The sequence below is a fragment of the Phacochoerus africanus genome, chromosome 15 (assembly GCF_016906955.1).
Source record: "Phacochoerus africanus isolate WHEZ1 chromosome 15, ROS_Pafr_v1, whole genome shotgun sequence".
NCBI classification, from domain to species: domain Eukaryota; kingdom Metazoa; phylum Chordata; class Mammalia; order Artiodactyla; family Suidae; genus Phacochoerus; species Phacochoerus africanus.
This window is the reverse complement of record NC_062558.1, coordinates 1,109,580-1,129,205: the sequence shown is the minus strand read 5'-3', so window position 1 is coordinate 1,129,205 and position 19,626 is coordinate 1,109,580. Positions and strand designations below refer to the sequence as shown.

The window sequence follows — 19,626 nt, the reverse complement described above, 5'->3', positions numbered from 1 at the left end:
GTAGGCCAGCAGCCGCAGCTCCGATTCCACCCCTAGCCTGGGAATTTCCATATGCTGCAGGTGTAGCCCTAAAAAGAAAAAAAAAGTTTTCAGCTTTGTCACCTCGGGGTGGGGGGAAATCCCCTGTTAATTCTTACCTGTAGGGTTAGCTCTGCAGATTAATCATTCAGTTTCTTTCCAGGACTTTGCTCACATTTTAGTTTCTGTTCTGATTGCTTGTAAAAGAGTAACAAAACCCTCTTGGGACCATGTCTTCTGGAGCTTGTGGCTTAGAGCCTAATAGTCACATAGTAATGAGCAGGCCGTGGAAATGGAGCAGCATCCTTGCAGAAGGTTCTGGTAACGGATGTGGCCTTCACGGACCATTAGGGCTGCAGACCCTGCCCTGTAACGTCTGGGGGTCTGGTGACGTGGATGTTGATTGGCGTACATGAATTGCAGTGAGATGAGCACAGCGTGGCTGTCGTTAAAGAGCGCCTGGGTGCATGTAACCAACTGGGGCCTTGAGACACATGTTTCTGAAGCATGGCTGTGTGCAGACAGGCGTTCATGCTTATGGGTGTCATTGTATGTGTTCTGCACAGAAGGAACCCTGCTGAGTCCCAGGGTGGCCTCTCAGGGAAGCATGTGCCCCCAAGGACAGTCACATCTCCGAACTCTGAGGGAATGGTCTGCTTGGTATGGGCGTGTCTGAGCAGGTGTGCGGGCTGGAAGGGGTCTTGGGGGTGTGCAGATCTGGGGTACATGCTTCCTAGAGCAGTGATTTTTTTTTTTCCAAAAATGGAGAGGGCCTCAGGAAGCCCCCTTTCTCTGATGTGGCGGGTTCTTAGAGATGTTCTGCAAAGAATTCTAGCTTGGCAGAAAGACAAGACATTTCTGAAAGTGAATCGGTGTTCCCTTTCCTTATTTTCAAGGCTGTGTGCGCAGAGATCCAAGCCACCACTGTGTTTTTTTCATTTGAACACGGGAGAATCTTTTTTCCTTTATATCATTCAGCATTCTATGTATCGGCTCCATTGAGGCATGCCCAGGCGGCCGTAGCTCCCCGCTGGGGACATCCCACAGCGTATAACAGGGACTCGGCCGGGCCTCTCCCTGGACGGTGATGCTCCAGGACCCCGTCCCTTCCTCTCTGGCAGGGGGCACACCTCCTCCCTGCTCCCAGCACTCCCCCGCCCCAGCCCCCACTCCCCTCTAGAAATGCAGCAATCTGTGACACCACTGCCACGTCACCCTTCTTCTCTGTGCCCTCGCCTGGTCCCCAGCCCCCTCCTGAATCTCGCAGTTCGGCCCTCCCTCTGTCTGCCTTGGGCTTTGGAATAGGAGCAGCCCTTGGGTGGGACATTGGAGCCTGTGAGTTTGTATCTTGGTACAGCTCTGTAAGGTGTACGTAGTTGACAGTCGTGCGAGCCGGCCTCACCTGTAGACAGGCCCGTGAGTTCTGTCCAGTGGCAGGGCAGTTGACTTCCTCCTGCAGAAAGATGCAGTTTTGCGCCGGGTGAAAGTTCACTTCAATATTCCTTTATTAAACACACACCCCTTTCACTGAGCTGAGGTTCACATGACATAAAATTAACCACGTTACAGCGAACACGCAGCGGCATTTAGCACAGTCGCAGTGGGTGCAGCCACCGCCTGCATCTCATTCCAGGACTTTTTCATCAACCCCAAGAGAAACCCCTCCCATTAGGCAGTCACCCCCTTTCCCCATTCTTTGGCCTCCTGCATATAGTTTTGTGGTTCTTTGACGTCTTCTCTGGAGGCGTTGTAATATCTCGTGAATAACGAGTCAAGTAACATTTTCCACACGTGGTCATTTTTTAAAATGGCCTTTTAACAGCCATCCCGCCAGCGCCCTTGGCTGAGCTGCCAGCCCTTCTCCCGGGGAGGTGCTGGTTTCTGACGGCCTTCAGCACCTCCTCCTGTCTGTCCTCTGTGGGACGCGCTGGGCTGGCGGCGGTTTGAAGAGTGAGAATGTGGTCATGGCAGGCAGGTGAACCTCACATGTGGGCTTTGCTGGTCTTGTCTGTGCCAGACTCTTGGGTGACGTTTTGAAAAGAATTCATCTTCAGGGGTGGGGGTTGAGGGGATGGGCCTCTGTGCCCTACGAGGTCAGTTGGTGTGTATGTTTTTGAAGTGTAGTTGATACACAATGTTGCGTGCACACACACACACGCGCGCGCGCCAATGACGCCTTGAGATGAAAGCTATCTCTGGCCATTTCGGGAAGCACCAAGAGCCCATTCCAAGCTGAAAGCCTTGAGCTCGCACTGGCCGTCTTTGGTCCAACCATCAAGTGACCTTTGTGAGCAGGGGCTTGTCTGTTCAGCAGGGCTACTCTGGGAGGTTTCTGCAGTTAAGTCTTGACCATTCCCTTTCTGCTCAAGGTCAAAGCCACCTGCCTGTTGCTATTGGTTTTGTACAGCAGAGACAGGTACCTCCCCCTGTGCCTGTGGGATCGTGAATCTGACTAGTATCTACGAGGATATGGGTTCAATCCCTGGCCTTGCTCAATGGGATAAGGATCTGGCGTTGCCATGAGCTACGGTGTAGGTCGCAGATGCAGCTCACATCCCATGTTGCTGTGGCTGTGGCATTAGGGCGGCAGCTACAGCTCCAATTCGACTCCTAGCCTGGGAACTTCCATATGCCAAGAGTGTGGCCCTAAAAAGACAAAAAATAAATAAATAAATAAAATTAGAAAAATTTTAAAAAATAAAAACTTTATTATTATAGTTGATTTACAATATTCTGTCGGTTTCTGCTATACAGCAAAATGACCCAGTAATGCATACACGCACATACACACACACACCCACATTCTTTTTCTCATATTATCTTCCATCATGTTCCATCAGAGGTGATTGAATATAGTTCCCTGTGCTATACAGCAGGACCTCATTGCTTATCCACACAAGTGCAATAGTTTGCATCTAACTCCAAACTCCCACTCCCTGCCCCCTGCTTGGCAACCACAAGTCTGTTCTCCATATCCATAAGTTCCTTTCTTTTCTATAGATAGGTTCATTTGTGCCATATATTAGATTCCATATATTAGTGATATCATATAGTGTTTGTCTTTCTCTTTCTGACTTACTTCACTTAGCATGAGACTCTCTAGTTCCATCCGTGTTGTTGCAAATGGCATTATTTTGTCCTTGTTATGGCTGCGTAGTATTCCATTGTGTATTCGTCTGCTGATGCATGTTTAGGTTGTTTTCATGTCTTGGCTATTGTCAGTAGTGCTGCATTGAACATAGGGGCGCATGTATCTTTTTGAATGAGAGTTTTGTCCGGATGTATTCCCAGGAGTGGGATTGCGGAATCAGATATAGTTCTGTATTTAGTTTTCTGAGATACCTCTATACTGTTTTCCATAGTGGTTATACCAATTTATATTCTCACCAAGGGTATAGGAGGGTTCCCTTTTCTCCATACCCTCTCCAGCATTTGTTATTTGTAGACTTATTGATGATGGCCACTTTAACTGGTGTGAGGTGGTACCTCATAGTAGTTTTGATTTGCATTTCCCTAATAATTAGTGAAGGTGAGCATTTTTTCATGTGCCTGTTGGCCATCTCTATGTCTTATTCGGGTAAATGTCTATTTAGGTCTTCTGCCCATTTTTCAGTTGGGTTGTTTGGCTTTATTTTGCTAGTGTTGTATGAGTTGATTGTGTATTTTGGAGATTAAGCCCTTGTTGGTTGCATCATTTGCAATTATTTTCTCCCATTCCATAGGTTGCCTTTTTTTTTTTTTAACTTTACAAAAGCTTGTAAGTTTGGTTGGATCCCACTGGTTTATTTTTATTTCTATAGCCTTGGAAGACTGACCTAAGAAAACATGTGTATGGTTGATGGACATGTGATAATTAATACATGCTGACTGACAGAAAGAGAAGGACAACCACCATGTAATAATCACTTATGTGTAGAATCTAAAATATGACACAAAAGAGCTTATCTATGAGACAGAAATAGACTCAAAGGCATAGAGAACAGACTTATGGTGGCCAAGGTGGAAGTGGGTGGGGAAGGGATGGACCGAGTGTTTGGGGTTAGTAGATGCAAACTATTATATATAGAATGCGTAGACAGCAGGGTCCTACTCTGTAGCACAGGGAACTATATTTAATATAATGTGGTAAACTGTAAGGGAAGAGAATATTTTTTTTCCTGTTTTTTAAATTTATTTTTTATTGTCATTTCCCCAACACACTTTTCTTTTTCCCCACTGTACAGCATGGGGACCCAGTTACACATACATGCATACAGAAATTTTTCTCCCACTGTCATGCTGCGTTGTAAGTATCTAGACATGGTTCTCAGGGCTACACAGCAGGATCTCACTGTTAATCCATTCCAAGAGCAATAGTTTGTATCCCTTAACCCCAAGCTCCCACTCCCTCCCACTCCTTCCCCCTCCCCCCGGGCAACTACAAGTCTATTCTCCAAGTCCATGATTTTCTTTTCTGTGGAAAGGGTCATTTGTACTGTATATTAGATACCAGATATGAGTGATATCATATGGTATTTGTGTTTCTCTTTCTGACTTGTTTCATTCAGGATGAGAGTTCCATCCATGTTGCTGCAAATGGCATTATTTTGTTCTTTTTTATGGCTGAGTAGTATTCCATTGTGTATCTATACACCACATCTTCCTAATCCAATTGTCTGTTAATGGACATTTGGGTTCGGAAGAGAATATTTAAAAAAAGAACGTGTGGTGTAGCTGTGACCCACACCACAGCTGCAGCAACACAGGATCCTTAATCTGCTGCACTACAGCGGGAACTCCAGAAAATGCATTTTGTAAAGAAAATACAGCTCTCATATTACATGAGTGTTCCCCAAGGAAACAGCATCTCCATGTCCTATCAGACACACACCCATCAGTGTTGTCATGAGGGGAGAGCCTGGGATCTCCAGGAGCCTTCAGAATCCCCAATTCTCTGCTGAAACCAGGTTTTCCCATCATAAATAATGCGGCTAATGATGTTTATTTCTGTGAGGAGTGATGGCACCATATCTAAGTTTTGGAGTGAAGTTGGATGTCGGTATTCATGAGACATCAAGTTTCAAGCATTTGCCACACAATGGTGTGGATCAATTTCTAAGCATTTCCCTTTGGCTACTCAGAGAAAGTCCCGGGTGGAGTGCATGTGATTTCGGCACCTTGCCAGTGCCACAACCTTGCCAATATGGGGCCCAGCCAAACCCAAGAGTTTCTCTTCCTAACCCAAACTGAATTTAATCAGCCACTAAGCAAAGCAGTTTGTTGAAACTCATCCTATTTGAATCTGACCCAAGAATTCACTGGTTAATGGAGAGGCACTGGGAGCACCCAGGACTCCGGAGAGGTTTATAACACTGTGGTTTTCTTTTTTTGTTGCTTTTTAGTGCTGTACCTGCAGCATATGGAGATTCCCAGGCTAGGGATCTAATTGGAGCTACAGCTGCTGGCCTACGCCAGAGCCACAGCAACACCAGATCTGCAGCCGCGTCTGTGACCTACATCACAGCTCATGGCAACACTGGGTCCTTAACCCACTGAGCAAGGCCAGGGATCGAACCTGCAACCTCATGGTTCCTAGCTGGATTCGTTTCCGCTGTGCCACGACGGGAACTCCTACACCGTGGTTTTCTATCCATGTGCCCCTCTGCAGGGTAGGAGAAAAACTCGGATGGATGCAGCTTACACAGGTTAATTCTGATGGCTTTCCGCGTGTGTCGACACGTCTCACATGGGGCAGTGGGTGTCATCACTGACTCCTTGGTTAAAGAGGCGGTTCGACCTAGAACCACGTCGTTGCTCAAGGCTGTGTGTCCAGAAAGATGCTTAGGTGCCAGCGTGGTCCTTTATGTGCCCTCGTTTATTCTTCTCTTTGGGGATGTTTTCAGTGTTACACCATTGAGAGTCTATTGGATGAGAACTTTTGCGTGTGATAGTGTGTTGTCCCTGCACCCCCGCCGTTTCTCATCATTACCGGTAGCTCCCACTGCCATCATTGACCTTTCTAAGGTTCTGAATGTTGCTTTTAGAAAAGGCTTCCTTCCCATCAAGACTGGAGAGTGACTCATATCTCTTCCCCACCAGTGAGCCTTATCATTTTTTCTTTAATTCTGCAGGGGGGGAGGATGGCACATTGTGTTAATTTGTACTCCTCTGATGACCAGTGAGATGACTATTTCATTTCATACATTTAGTTGCAACATGTGGAGAAAAGAGAATATTAAGCGTTCAGGAGCAGCGACCCGTTCATCAGCAATTCCCCCCCGGAGCGTTTGTTGTTGGTGGGAGTGTTCCCACCAGCAACTTCTGCTCCCTGGTGTGGCGAGCAGGGGTCCTGGATACACCTTGTTTCGTGCTCGGGACAGCCCCATGGAGCCCTGTCCACCTTCCGGGAGGGGTGTCAGCTTCAGCAAAAGGTTCTGTGTGCTGTATTTGTTGTTCCCAAGGAAGGATGCATTTTCTGTGGTGTCGGAGACACCGGGCATGCATGGGTGGTGTAATTTTCCTTCCCCCGTTTCTCTTGCCCACCAGTCCCCAGGAGCAGCTGTGACTTAGGGTCTCAGACACACCCCTGAGCTGGCTCATGAACTAGTCCCTCTTTGTACCGTGACCCTGAACTGGTGGGACTTTATGGAACCTTGTGCATCTGCAGGAAGGTAGAAATCCAAATCTCACCTGTCCGTCAGACCTGTGTGATTTGGGCTTCAAGTCGTTTGTAATCAGTTGTCAAATGGAAAACAAACTCATACTTAGTAAGAAGAGATTCATCAGGAGGGATTATTGTGGGGGTGGGGCGCAGGGAGGGGACTGTTGCAATGGAGAGGTGTGTGACCATGACACCAGCAAGCATGTCAGGGTCCAGCCAGACTGGGTTTTTCCTTTGTAGGGGGATGTAGAGAAGGCTGTAGGACTCGGGTTTGGGGCGATGGGACAAAGTGTAAGGTGAGGGCGGGGTAGATCCGAGGAAGTGTCCCCTAAGGCCAGCCAGTTCTCAGGGGGACCACCCAAGGGCTCAGCCTGATGGTGGGTCAAGGGAGGCCTAGAAGAAGGAGACAAGCTGGCCCAGAGCTGGGTAACAAGCATTTTGTTCTGATCGCTTTGTGGGGATGAGCCGTTCAGCCCGTCATCACTCAGGGGCACGGAGTGGACCTCGGGGGCTTCCGTCTCATCTGCGTCATTTGCTGTGAGCCCGTCCTGGATCACACAGGGATGAGGAGGTCTACGCGCCGATTGCATTCCAGCTGCCTTCAAGGCTGCCACACAGAGCTCTGCGGGGAACAGGTCTGTCGCGGTGGCAGACAGGTGGTTGCCTGGGCTGTGTGCTCTAGCCACCAGGGCGCTGAAACCTCAGCGGTGCCTCCCTGTCCTGCCCAGACCTTTCCCACGGGGAGGGGACTGGCTTCCAGGGTAGTCGCCTTGGAGCTGGGCTGTGACAGGTGGGAAGGACCTGCCGCACCCAGGAGCAGCTCTGGGGACAGAGGGCTGGGGAGAGGGAGCTGGCCATCTGCAGTGTTGTGCCTGGTGCTGCACAGGGGCTAGGTTGGGGGCTTGGGGTGCTTCCTGAGAGAGGCCAGGAGCCCCTCAAAGGGCGTCCTTATACTCAGCTCTGAGTTGGGAGACTTTTAGTAGGCCTGCCCTGCTTTTAAAAAAATCCTCACGGGGAGTTCCCATGGTGGCTCAGTGGGTTAAAAACCCGACAGTATTTGTGAGAATGCAGGTTTGACACTTGGCCTCACTCAGCAGGTTAAGGATCCAGCATTACTGCGGTGTAGGTCGCCGATGCGGCTCGGATCTGGTGTCGCTGTGGCTATGGTGTAGGCCGGCAGCTGTAGCTCTGATTCAGCCACTAGCCCAGGAACCTCCATATGCTTTGGGTGCTTCCTTAAAAAGAAGGGAAAAAAAGCCCTTACAAATACTGGCACAGTTTTGGTCTCTTCCTTTCTTTTTTCTTGCTTTGAATCTTCCCCTCCTCCTCCCCCTCTTCCTCTTCTGATTTCAGTTTTTCCATCCTTAGTTCCCTTTAGAACTTGAACATTGTTGAAATACTAAGCTGGGAACACTGGAAGTTTTTTACTGCCTGATTCTAAGGTAGGGACCAAGTTGGCAGCTTTGTTATTCCAACTTCATTGTCGCCGACATCACCGTTGCCCAGGCCCGACCTGCTCCCTCTCCCTTTACGCCCCCAGGAGCTCATGCTCAGCATCCATGTGTCCCATGAACCTAGGCTGGGGGGTGGGGGAGAGAATGAATGGATGGCTGGAGTCAGGGTGCAGGTGACACTCTGCTCCCAGTTCGTGCAGGTGCTGCTCTGATCACACCTGGCCAGGTGAGCTGCACCTCATGACAGAGTGTTAGTGGCCACTTGAGTGGCCGCGGCATTTAGTCTCTGTGGGACGGGAGGGTGAGGGATTCTTGTTCATGGTTTGCCCTGCTAACGTGTCCGCTTTTCTCACTCTGTCTCCGACTCTGCCGTCCCAGACCAGCTGCATCCCAGTCGCTGAAAATGTTAGATGACGCCCGTCATCAGGTCGGGGATGAAAGCTGCCCACAGCGTGCGGTTCTTTTTAGGAGTGGCCCCTGAGATGGTCTTGTCGTCTGTGTTCCCTCCCTCAGTCCGCAGCTGTGTCTGTTTATTACACTCTGGCACCAGCTGGAAGCTGGAGCGCAGGGGAGGAAAGCTGGCGTGTCGGCCAGCCCAGGCGGTTCTGCTCGAGGGCTCACAGGCCATCTGGGATCGGCTGCAGAAGCCGGGCGAGAGAAGGGCTGCTCGAGGCCATGCTGGGGATGCGGGCCCCGGGGTGGGGGTGTCCGTGGTCAGCGCCAGTTTCCTGGAGTTGGGGCGGGGGGCGGCGGCGCTGCAGAATGAGCTCGCCTCCCAGCATGAGCATGAGTGCCAGCCCAAAGCTTCCTAGCTTTCCGTCATTGCCACCTTTGATGCTGCTCCCACTGGGGCTCAGCCACCTTGGACCTCCAGTCTTGAACCCTGGGGTCAGACCTAAACTGGTTTGAGGCTTTGACACCCAGCTGTAGCCCTGGGTTGGGGGGTGGACAACTTCAGTTCATCGACTGCCTTGGGCTCTTCTTGAGTTTTTGTCACCGTTACTTGCTCTGATTGAGCTGGGGGAGAGCAGGGCTGCCGAAGGAGCCATTCTGTTCATTTGGGCTGGGGGCCAGCAGCCTAAGAGCAAGCTTCCAGAAGAGCTAACCAAGTGGCTAGGAGCCCTATGGGCAGCTCTGGACATGGCACTGCTGAAGGGTGGTGGGAACATTAGGTGCCAGCCTCGTCCATCACACCCCGCGCTGGGGGCAGCATGGCCACTTCAGGCCTCCGGACATCTGTGCATGTCACAGAGAGAGACCTGGATTAAAAGTCTGTGCTGACGTGCGCGAGTTGGAGGGCATTTCCATGGGTGACTTTTATTTTCGGTGTGTACATGGGACATGTCAACACTGCATCTTCTCAGATGCCCGTCCTACTGACTGAAATGTTCTCAGAGGGAGCCGTCAGTGTTTGACCCCACACTCCCGGTCCTGCCCTGACCCCCCCGCCCTGGAAACTGCCCCACCCCCACCCCTAATGGAATCTCCCCATGGCTTTCCCCTTCCCATTATGAATAGTCGGCTTCCCAAAGATAATGGAAAAGGAAAGGCTCAGGAAGATTTAAACAGTTCTAGAATCTTTTTTTTTTTGTCTTTTTGCCTTTTCTAGGGCCGCTTCCGTGGCATATGGAGGTCCCCAGGCTAGGGGTCTAATTGGAGCTGTAGCCACCGGCCTACACCAGAGCCACAGCAATGCAGGATCTGAGCCGCATCTGCGACCTACACCACAGCTCATGGCAACGCCGGATCCTTAACCCACTGAGCAAGGCCGGGGATCGAACCTGCAACCTCATGGTTCCTAGTCCGATTCGTTAACCACTGAGCCACAACGGGAACTCCCAGTTCTAGAATCTTTTTTGGAATGAAGAAAACAGTTTCAGGGATCAGCTCTGCCAGGTGGAAGGGGTTCCTAAGGAAAGGCTGTGCTGGTGGGTTCTTTGTTTGAGGATGGAGTGGGTGTGTCTTTCCGCGGGGGCCGTCCATCTCTATGGTAAAAGTCCTGGGGGCCTGCTGGGAACCAAGGTCAGCCTCTCTGAGGAGCTGACCTTGGAGGCTGTGTTCTCTGGGAAGAACAGGCACCAGGTGGTCTAGGAGGCGTGGCTTCCAGATGCAGGGTGGTCAGGGGTCCTAGGGTGCCTCCCTCAGGGCTGGCGTCCATCTGTGACCCTCCCTGAAGCCTAGGACAGGAGTGGCCTTGGGGGGCTCTGCAGCCTCCCAGGAAAGGGTCATGTCTGGGAGTACAGTTTTATGTCTCACCTGTGATTTTTTTTTTTCCTCTTAGACTCAAATGCTCATAACCTGAGGTCCTGCTTGTGGTGAGAACTTGAGTGGAGGCATTGAATTATTCTGTTTTGTTTTGGTGCTGCCTGGTTGTTAACTGTTCCACGGTCTTATTCTGGCCAGGCGTGCCGTGTGCCTGCTGCGTGGATACCCAGGTGGCCCCCAGGGGCTCCCCGGGTCTGAGGTAGGGCGTCTGTCCACAGGAGATGTGCTTTGTTTTTAGCAAGTTTGTACTCTGGGTCTTGCAGAGCTGCGAGTGGGTGACTGTCGATGTAATTAAGCAACCCTGAGAGCTCCTGTCATGGCTCAGTGGTTAGCGAGCCCAGCTAGCATCCATGAGGATGCAGGTTCGATCCCTGGCCTTGCTCAGTGGGTTGGGGATCCGGCGTTGCCATGAGCTGTGGTGTAGATCTTAGACGTGGCTCTGATCTGGTGTTTTTGTGGCTGCCGCATAGGCTGGCAGCTACAGCTCTGGTTTGCCCCCCTTAGCCTGGAAACCTCCATATGCCTCGAGGGCGGCCCTAAAAAAAATAATTAAGTGACCCTGGAATGGGAGTTAATCACTTCCGTGTGTGTCACAAGGCCACGGAGGGTCTCTGGTCCTCAGGCTGCAGCCCTATGAGTTGCCACCTGGAGAGGTTCCCAGGACCATCCCCCCAGGGCATCCAGGGTCCTGTGGGTGCTGCTCTAACTCATAGTGAGTGGTCAGAGCTTCAGCTTTTGAGGCTGGACCTGAGGGACTGAACGTTCTTGACTCATTCATGTGAAAACTACACATGACTAACTTGAGTCTAAGGCTGACCCATGCATGGGAGCAGCCCGAACGTGTCATCTCAAGGCTGACAGTACAGATTATAGCACGGGAACAGCGGGTCACCCAAAAGGAGGCACGCGCAGAGCTATGTCCAAAAGCTGCCATCACAGGATGGAGGGTCTGTGTGCTGCCCACTAGGAGGCTGGCCCTGGTCAGTCTCTGGTGAGTGGCCACCTGTGTGTCTTGGTGCTCTGTCCGTCCTGCTGAGGATAGGGCTCCAAGAAGCCAGGACGACGGTGGGCAGAGGGCTGCGTCAGGACGTCTCGCCACAGCTGTGTCTCAGCTCTGCTCTTGTGGGGTCCATTTACAGTGAACAGAAGTTTTGACACCTTCAGCCACACCTGGACCTGCGCTGTCCAGTGCCATGGCTGACACTGCATGGGTCAAGGAGCACTCCACCTGTGGCCCCTCAGAGCCAAGTGGCACTGCAGCATAAATACACGGCAGGCTGTGGGGACCCAGGCCCAGAATATAGAATATATTCTGCGTGACCGTGGGAAATCCTGTCCACGACTCTGTATTAATTATGTATTGACGCAAGTGTGCATTGGATATATATTGGGCAAAGTAAAATACATTATTGAAACTAACTTCACCTGTTTGTTTTTTTAATTTTTTTATTTTGTCTTTTTGCCATTTCTAGAGCCGCTTCTGCGGCATATGGAAGTTCCCAGGCTAGGGTTCTAATCGGAGCTGGAGCCACCAGCCCACGCCAGAGTCACAGCAACGCAGGATCCGAGCCGCATCTGCGACCTACACCATAGCTCACAGCAACGCCGGATCCGTAACCCACTGAGCAAGGCCAGGGATCGAACCCGCATCCTCATGGTTCCTAGTCGGATTCATTAACCACTGAGCCACAACGGGAACTCCTGTTTTTACTTTCAGTGTGACTTGCAGGCCTATCTGAAGTCACTCATGTGACTCACGTGTGTGGCCTGCCTGGTGTGTCTGTGGGAGGCACAGCTGTAACCTGTTCTCTGGCCCCCCTGCATTTGAGTTCCCTCTTCTGTCAAGGTCCAGCCTACGGTGAGGCTTTGAGAATGCCTCGTAGCCAGCTAGCTCTGAGTGCTCTTGTTTTTGTGTTTCTGTACACGGTTACAGAAGCCTGCTGGTCCTCATACAAGAACTGGGTATGTGGTCAGGCTTCATTTCTTCTGCTCAGGGAGCCAGCCCTCGGCTTCGGCAAGCGCACTGGTCCCTTGAAAGACTATCCTAGCTCCCCATTTTTCCCAGCGCCCTGTTACCTGGGCTCCCTGTTGTCTGGGTTTCCGTCTCCGGGTCTCTGGATAAGGAGACGTGCGATGCGTCCCGTGCATGCTGGTTGGCCCCCTGAGCCTGCCTGGCAGTGGTGGCTTTGATGAACTCCTGTCTTTGATCTGATGGGAGGAGGGACCACCATGTAACCTTCTGCCACCCCTGGGAGCCCCTGCCAATGAGCTGCTGAACGGGGGCTGCCGTTTGAGCAGCTGTGGGGCATGTGGCTCGAGTTCTGGGAGGGCGCCGCAGGCCTTCCCACATCTGGCTGGGCTATTTATATCCCACAAAGGCCTGTTTTTCTCCGAAAAGAGTGGGCATGTGGTGATGCTGTCATATGCACAGTTGAAGCCAATGAAACGAGCCTTTCAGTAAATGAAAGTGTGTCCGACACGTTTTCAGGGCATGCACAGGCCTGGGGGTTCCACGGCTGGTGCATGGGTAGAGCTGTGACCCCCCCCCCAGGGCAGCCCCACTCCCGCATCAGGAGGGCATGGGTGTGGGAGGGCATGGGTGACCCCAGCAATGTACTGAATCCTGAACTGCACCCGGCATGCTCTAGGCACCAGGCCTTCCATGGTGTAGAAAGCTTTCTAGTGTTGGGGAAGAGGGACCATAAAGTGGATCAGATATGAGAGGGGGTGAGGGGATATGGGTGTGAAGAAGAGTCATCAAGCGAAAAAGGGTACCCAGAGGGTCCCACAGAGATGGGGCAGTTGGTTGAGAAAAGATAGGAGCTGGGCCTGGGTTTGGGGGGAGCATTCCAGGCAGAGGGAACAGCAACTGCAAAGGCCCTGAGGCAGGAGCATGCCTCAGGTGTTGAGGGGCAGGTGAGAGAAGAGGTCGGTTGATGGTGAGCTTATCGAGGCTCAGGGCTACTGAGATGGGAGCCTTGGAGCCAAGGGTTTGGACAGGACTGCAGGCCTCTGGGGAGAATGGACCCGGAGGACAGAACCAGGCACTTGTTAGGATACTGTGAGGTGACCCAGAGGGGTGGTGTAGCTTGGACCATAATGCAGCAGTGGGAGTGGAAGATGGTCTGATTTGGCATTTATTTGGAGGTGGAGCCAAGGGGACTTGCTGCTGGTTTGGATTTGGAATGGGATGGGGGCGGAGGATGCACTGAGGGTTCAGCTGAGTGAGGATGGAGGATCCATCTATAGGCCAGCTCCACCAGGTCTTCTAGGAGGCGGCCTGACCTTGGGAGATGGGGAGCGTGGTCTGGGGACACCTAAAGTTTGGAGGGGAGGAGGCCCTGGGAGCCTGCATCAGGGAGTTGTCCATGGGGTGGCCCTGAGGGGTAGGAGCTGGCCAGAGCTCAGCACCAGGTTTTCCCAGAGACCAAGCCACCTGGCCTAGGGACTTCCCTGGAACGTGCATCCGTCAGATGAATCTGGTCTATGCAGGACACAGGGATGGGTCCATGGGGTGAGCTGGCCCTTGATGGGAGGCTCGCACAGGTGGCTGCAAGGGAAGGGAGGATGTAGGCAGCGGATGGGGATGTGTCTTGCCCATCTGAGCCCCTCCGTGTGCTCTGAGTGGCGGGGCTCCATGGTGTCTGGAGGCAGGAGTGAAGGTGTGGCAGAGGCCCCTGTCCCTGGCATGGCTGGGCTTTAGGACTCTGCACAGTGTGGTTAGGGGAGCGGGAGGTGGGTTTAGGAAGGAGGCCCTCTCCTTCTACGGGAGGCCAACATGGACACTCTTCATGCCTTCAATTGCTTCGCCTGGCTGTCTCATTAGAAAAGCACAGCTCGGAGTTCCCGTCGTGGCTCAGTAGTTGACGAATCCGACTAGCATCCATGAGGACACGAGTTCTATCTGTGACCTCGCTCAGTGAGTTAAGGATCCAGCATTGCCATGAGCTGTAGTGTAGGTCGCAGATGTGGCTCAGATCCCGGCCTTGCTGTGGCTCTGGTGAAGGCTGGTGGCTACAGCTCTGATTTAACCCTTAGCCCAGGAACTTCATATGTCACCGGTGTGGCCCTAAAAGACAAAAAGAAGAAAAGAAAAGAAAAGCACAGCTCTTCAGGGTCTCGAATGTCCCAGGCCTTTGAGCCAAAGAGGATACTCATTTTTGCAGGAAACTTCTGGGGGCAGCAAAGTGTCCTCACTAGAACCTGAGAGAGGCCCTGTTGGGTTCATCATGGAGACAAGATCATGCATCTTTGTTTTCTTATCCATGTTGGTGGTGGGGATGTGGGTCATTTACTGACTAGTCTGTGTTCGTTCTGAACCTGGACCAGGCCCTAGTCGGAACCACTTACTCAAGCGCCAGGATTTGGGTTTTGGTCTTTTGTCATAGGATGAGGAATAGCCCCCCAAGAAGTCAAATTCTAATTCCTGGAACCTCTGAGTGTTACCTTTTCGAGAAATGGGATCTTTGCAGGTGTGATGCATTTAAGAATCTTGCATGGGGAGATGATCCTGGGTTATCTGATGGGCTCTAGATGCCATCACAAGTGTTCTTTTTTTTTTTTTGTCTTTTTTGTTGTTGTTGTTGTTGTTGCTATTTCTTGGGCCGCTCCCACGGCATATGGAGATTCCCAGGCTAGGGGTTGAATTGGAGCTGTAGCCACCGGCCTACGCCAGAGCCACAGCAACGCGGGATCCGAGCCGCGTCTGCAACCTACACCACAGCTCCCGGCAACGCCGGATCGTTAACCCACTGAGCAAGGCCAGGGACCGAACCCGCAACCTCATGGTTCCTAGTTGGATTCGTGAACCACTGTGCCACGACGGGAACTCCACAAGTGTTCTTTTGAAAGGGAGGCAGGGGAGATGTGACAGACACGAGGAGAAGGTGACGTGAAGAGGGAAGCAGAGATAAGAGTGATGTGGGCGTGATGGCCTGATGGCTGTGTCAGCTTGGCTGTGCCAGCAGTGCCCAGACACTTGGTCAGACCTGATTCTGGGTGTGTCTGGGTGAGATTAGCCTTTGAATGTGTAGGTGGAGTAAAGCAGATTACCCTCCCCAAGTGGGTGGGCCTCGTCCAGTCAGTCGAGGACCTGAATCCCCACCTCAGCCTGGCTCTCTTTGAGCTGAGACGTCAGTCCTTCGAGATTTGGACTAGAGGTGGAACTTGCACCATCAGCTCTTCTGGGTCCAGCTTGCTGACTGCAGATCTCAGAGCTTGGCCACCTCTATGGTCATGTGATCTGATTCATTCTAATAAATCACTTTCTCTGTATATACACATCCTATTGATTTTGTTTCTCTGGGGACGCTGACTAATACAGTGGCCACAAACCAAGGAAGGCCAGAAGCCCACCAGAAGCTGGAAGGAGCAAGGAAGAACTCTCCCCTAGAGCCCCAGAGGGAGCGTGGCCCTGCTGACACCTCGCTTTCAGCCCAGTGACACTGCAAACTTCAGGCCTCCAGAAGGAACCAGGAGAGGTTAGATTTCCTGTTGTTCTGAGCCTCCCAGCTTATGGTCATTTATCAGAGCTGCCACAGAAAAGGAACACAGCCAGTGTAAACAGCTCTACCGTAAATACCCTGGCCACATGCGTGCGGCTGTGATTCAGGCGTGGATTTCAGGGAGTGGCCCTGCTGGGTCAGGGTGTGTGTCTCTTTGTTTTATAGATGATGCCAGATCACTTTCCCAAAAGATCTAGCAGTCCGTCCCGTCCCCGGTCCATGTGGGGACAAGTGCCTGGCCTGCTCCCGCACGTTCTCTTGGCAGGAGTGGCCTCTCTGACTTTGTTGGTCAGAGAGGGGCCGCAGAGCTGCAGCTGTGTTACTCGACGGGTGTACCCTTGCATCTGGTGAGTTTGTGCTCAGAGATCCCACGCGTCTGTGACTCGCCCATTTGTGTTCTTTGCCCATGTTTCTCTCGGGGTGTGTCTCCTTCCTGCGCCCATTGGTAGGGCTGTTGACTTGTTGGAGATGTTGGCAATTCTCTTCCGCCTTGTAGACATGTATTTCCAGTTCTGTGGTTTGCTAGTTAAATTTATTAAAGTGTCGCTTGTCATCAAGATGAAATCACTGCACAGTTGAGCATGTCTCCCTTTGCTTTTACAGCTTCTGGGCACCCGTGTTTGTTAGGAAGGCTCCACAGGCTGTCTCCTGAGCTGGCAGGCGTTCTGTTGTTTGGTGTACAGATTCTGCTCTGGAGCAGCATTGCACGCTTTTGCAGAACCTGGAGTAAGGTGCCTGGGAGAGAGGGAGTCCAATTTGCTTTCCTTCCAGTGTGCCAGCACTCATTCTTTAATAATTCATCCTTTGACCAGTGAATTGAACTCCCACTCTGTGGTACGTTAGTCTCCTGTAAACTGGTTCCTGTCAGGGATTCTCCTTTGCCTCTCACTGGCCTGTTTGTCTGCCACGAGCCAGCATTACATTGGTGGCTGCTGTATGTAGAATGTGTTTCAGCAGCTGGTGAAGGACCCCCCCCCCCCGCCCCGCCCTGCATTGCTAGGCTCTGTGTGATGAGACATTATAGGACTGTTTGCGTGTATACACACACTCATGACTGAGTGTCCATGTCACGAGTGTCTCCTGGCTCCTGGGCAGATGAAGATCTGGGTGGGCGCATGAGGGCTGTGCTGCCAGGGGCAGTGGGCAGAAAGGTGTGGTGGAGGTTGGAGGGAGGGCCGGGTAGAAGAGGACCCAGAGTCCCTCAGGCTGCGTAAAATCACCCCTCTGTGTGTGCAGAATTTGGAAACACTGTTAAACAAGTGAGATAGAGTCTAAGAAATAAGGCTCTAAACAGAACACAAGTTGATTATCATGGGTGGAGTGACAGGAGAACCCGTTGCACTGGCTCTGCTGTCATGTTGGGGACTTGCCATGGCGTGGGTTTTTGCTGGGTGTGGGTGCAGTTACTCTGCACGTGGTGGGGCGTGCGTGTACATGGTGGGGGCTTGTGCCCTTGGAGTGTGTGAATTCCCCAGGTACCCCATGTCTGACGGCTGCCTTCAGGAGCTCACACCTGGGCACTGACTCTGGGCAGCAGCACCCTGTGTCCCCAAATGCCCCTTGTGTCCCCCAGATGTCCTCTGTGTCCCCTAAATGCCCTTTGTGTTCAGACTCCCTCTGTGCTGTCCAGGATGCACTGTCCCACCCACGCTGGGAGCCTGGTGAGGTCGGGGCCTGTGCTTACCTTCTTGTGGCCCCAGCCCCACCCACACTGCAGGTGGAGGTGTGCCTTGAGCTGCATGCACCTGAGCCCGCACAGGACTGACAGCAGACTCACATAAGGAAGCTGGGCTCCGCGGAGGAGGGGGTGGAGTGGGTGGGGTGGATGTCGGTGCTACGGGCCCAGGGCTGTCCTGTCCCTCCGTGCCCTGTGAAAGTCCTCCTTTGGCAGCTGCCCATGGCCTGGCAGTTGTGGGTGGGTGGGGTCCAAGACACACTTTTTGGGGCGGCCTCGTTTATCCTCCACGGTGGCTAGAGACTGTGCAGGAACAACTGGACTGCGCATGTCTACTCTGCAATCCCCAGAAGGAGACCCAGGAGCCTCCGTGTGGGAGGAGGATGAGGAGCAGGCCCCTCGGCAAGGAAGCTGGGGGTGGGGAGCAGCTGGCGCTGCTGCAGGAGTGGCGTCTGCAGCTGTTACGCGTGTTCCTCCTGGGTGACTCGGGTTTTCTAGACGCAGTGTTGGCTGCTTATGCTCGGCTGTCCTCGGAGTTTGTGGATGGTCCCAGCACACGGTGGCATAGCTCTTTGCCTGGTGCATGTGAACCAGGTTCCAGTGCTGCCCCAGGGTCTGTGCCCGCTTGTCTGGCTTGCTTCCTTACTGGGGAGGGGTGAGGAGGGCGGGCCGAGGACCACAGCCTAACCCAGCAGTACGAGTGCTGATCGCCTCCACTGCATGCAGGGGAACCCCCACGAGTAGGTTTTGACACCAGAGCTTAGGCAGGGAAGCTGTGAGGTGCAGATTCTCTGTCAGCTCTTGAGCACCTGCAGAAGTGAAAATCCCGTCTTTGCAAATTTTACCTTGGACTGTATTTCCAGGCAGCTTCTGATGTTTCAGATCGTGCTGGCGCCTGCCCATCCTCGCTGCAAGCACCCACTCCTCTGAGGTTTCGCAGGCACCCAGAAGCTGGCCAGTTCCTTATACTTCCTCCTGTGCTGCTGTGACCCAACAAGAAGTTCAGTGTTCTTTGCAGAGCTGTTTGCATTTAATAGACACTGGGAAGCTTGAGCGCATGAAGCCCCTCCTTCCGCATCAGTGGGGCCATGGGTGAGCCCTGGGCAGCCCTCGGCATCCATCCCACGGAGCCCCTCCCATTGCTCTGGCTCTGACCATGACCCAGGCCACACAGGGATGGGGTAGTAGACCTAAGTCAGGGCCCAGAGGCTGTGGCCAGCAGGGATGGGAAGGACCTGAGATGTGCTTCCGGTGCCCTGGCTGGGGAGGGGGCGTTAGTAACACAGGACTTACCAGCCTCACGTGTGACGGTTGGCAAGTCCTTACCTGCACGCTTTAGGCATGTGCACATTGAGTTGCATGTGCACCGGGGAAGGGAAATGTTTAAACAGCTGTGGGATGGAGCTCCCCTTATGGCTCAGTGGGTTATGAACCTGACCAGTATCCATAGGATGTGGGTTCCATCCCTGGCCGCGATCAGTGAGTTAAGGATCCGGCATTGCCATGAGCTGTGGTGTTAGGTCATTGACACAGCTCAGATCCTGCATTGTGTGGCTGTGGCTGTGGCCGGCAGCTGTAGCTCTGACTCGACCCCTAGCCTGGGAATGTCCATATGCCTTGGGTGCAGCCTAAAAAGCAAAGAATAAGAAAAATAAACAACTGTGGGACAAGAGCTCTGGGAGGCCCTGCCAGCGCCCCCACATCCCCCTCCTCCCTGCCCACCCGGGTCATAGCCCTCTGCAAGAGGTGCCCGCCCTCCCACCAGCCCCCAGGCCTTCATCCTTGTGGTTGAGCCTGACCTGCATTGCTGGCCAGAGGCCACTGTTTAATGGGATTTTGGTGCAGGCCCAGGTAGGAAGGAGACAGGAAGCATTGGTCCGGTGTGGAGGTGAAGTGGTGCGAGGGACCTGGGGTCGTGCATGCAGGCAGTAGCCAGGATGGCAGCTGGGGGCTGGGCATTGGGGGTCCCTACAGCCCCAAGAAGGAGCCCCCACTTGGGGGGTGCCTTCTTTCTCCCGCTGCCTCTGGGCTCCCTTCACCCTTCTCATGGCCAGGACACCCTGACATAGC

The 19,626-nt window shown here is 52.8% G+C and overlaps 1 protein-coding gene across 4 annotated transcripts in view; it reads left to right on the top strand.

Annotated features, from left to right (window-relative positions):
* Nucleotides 1–19,626, top strand: part of SEMA4D (semaphorin 4D) — a 122,187-nt gene that overhangs the window by 34,119 nt on the left and 68,442 nt on the right. The window contains exon 1 of one of the 4 annotated variants that reach the window (XM_047761731.1): nt 16,088–16,228. The exons of the other annotated variants lie outside the window; for them this stretch is intronic. The gene's annotated coding sequence lies outside the window, so the exon portion shown is untranslated. Of the gene's footprint in view, nt 1–16,087; nt 16,229–19,626 lie in introns of those variants that run through there. 4 annotated transcript variants of the gene reach the window in all.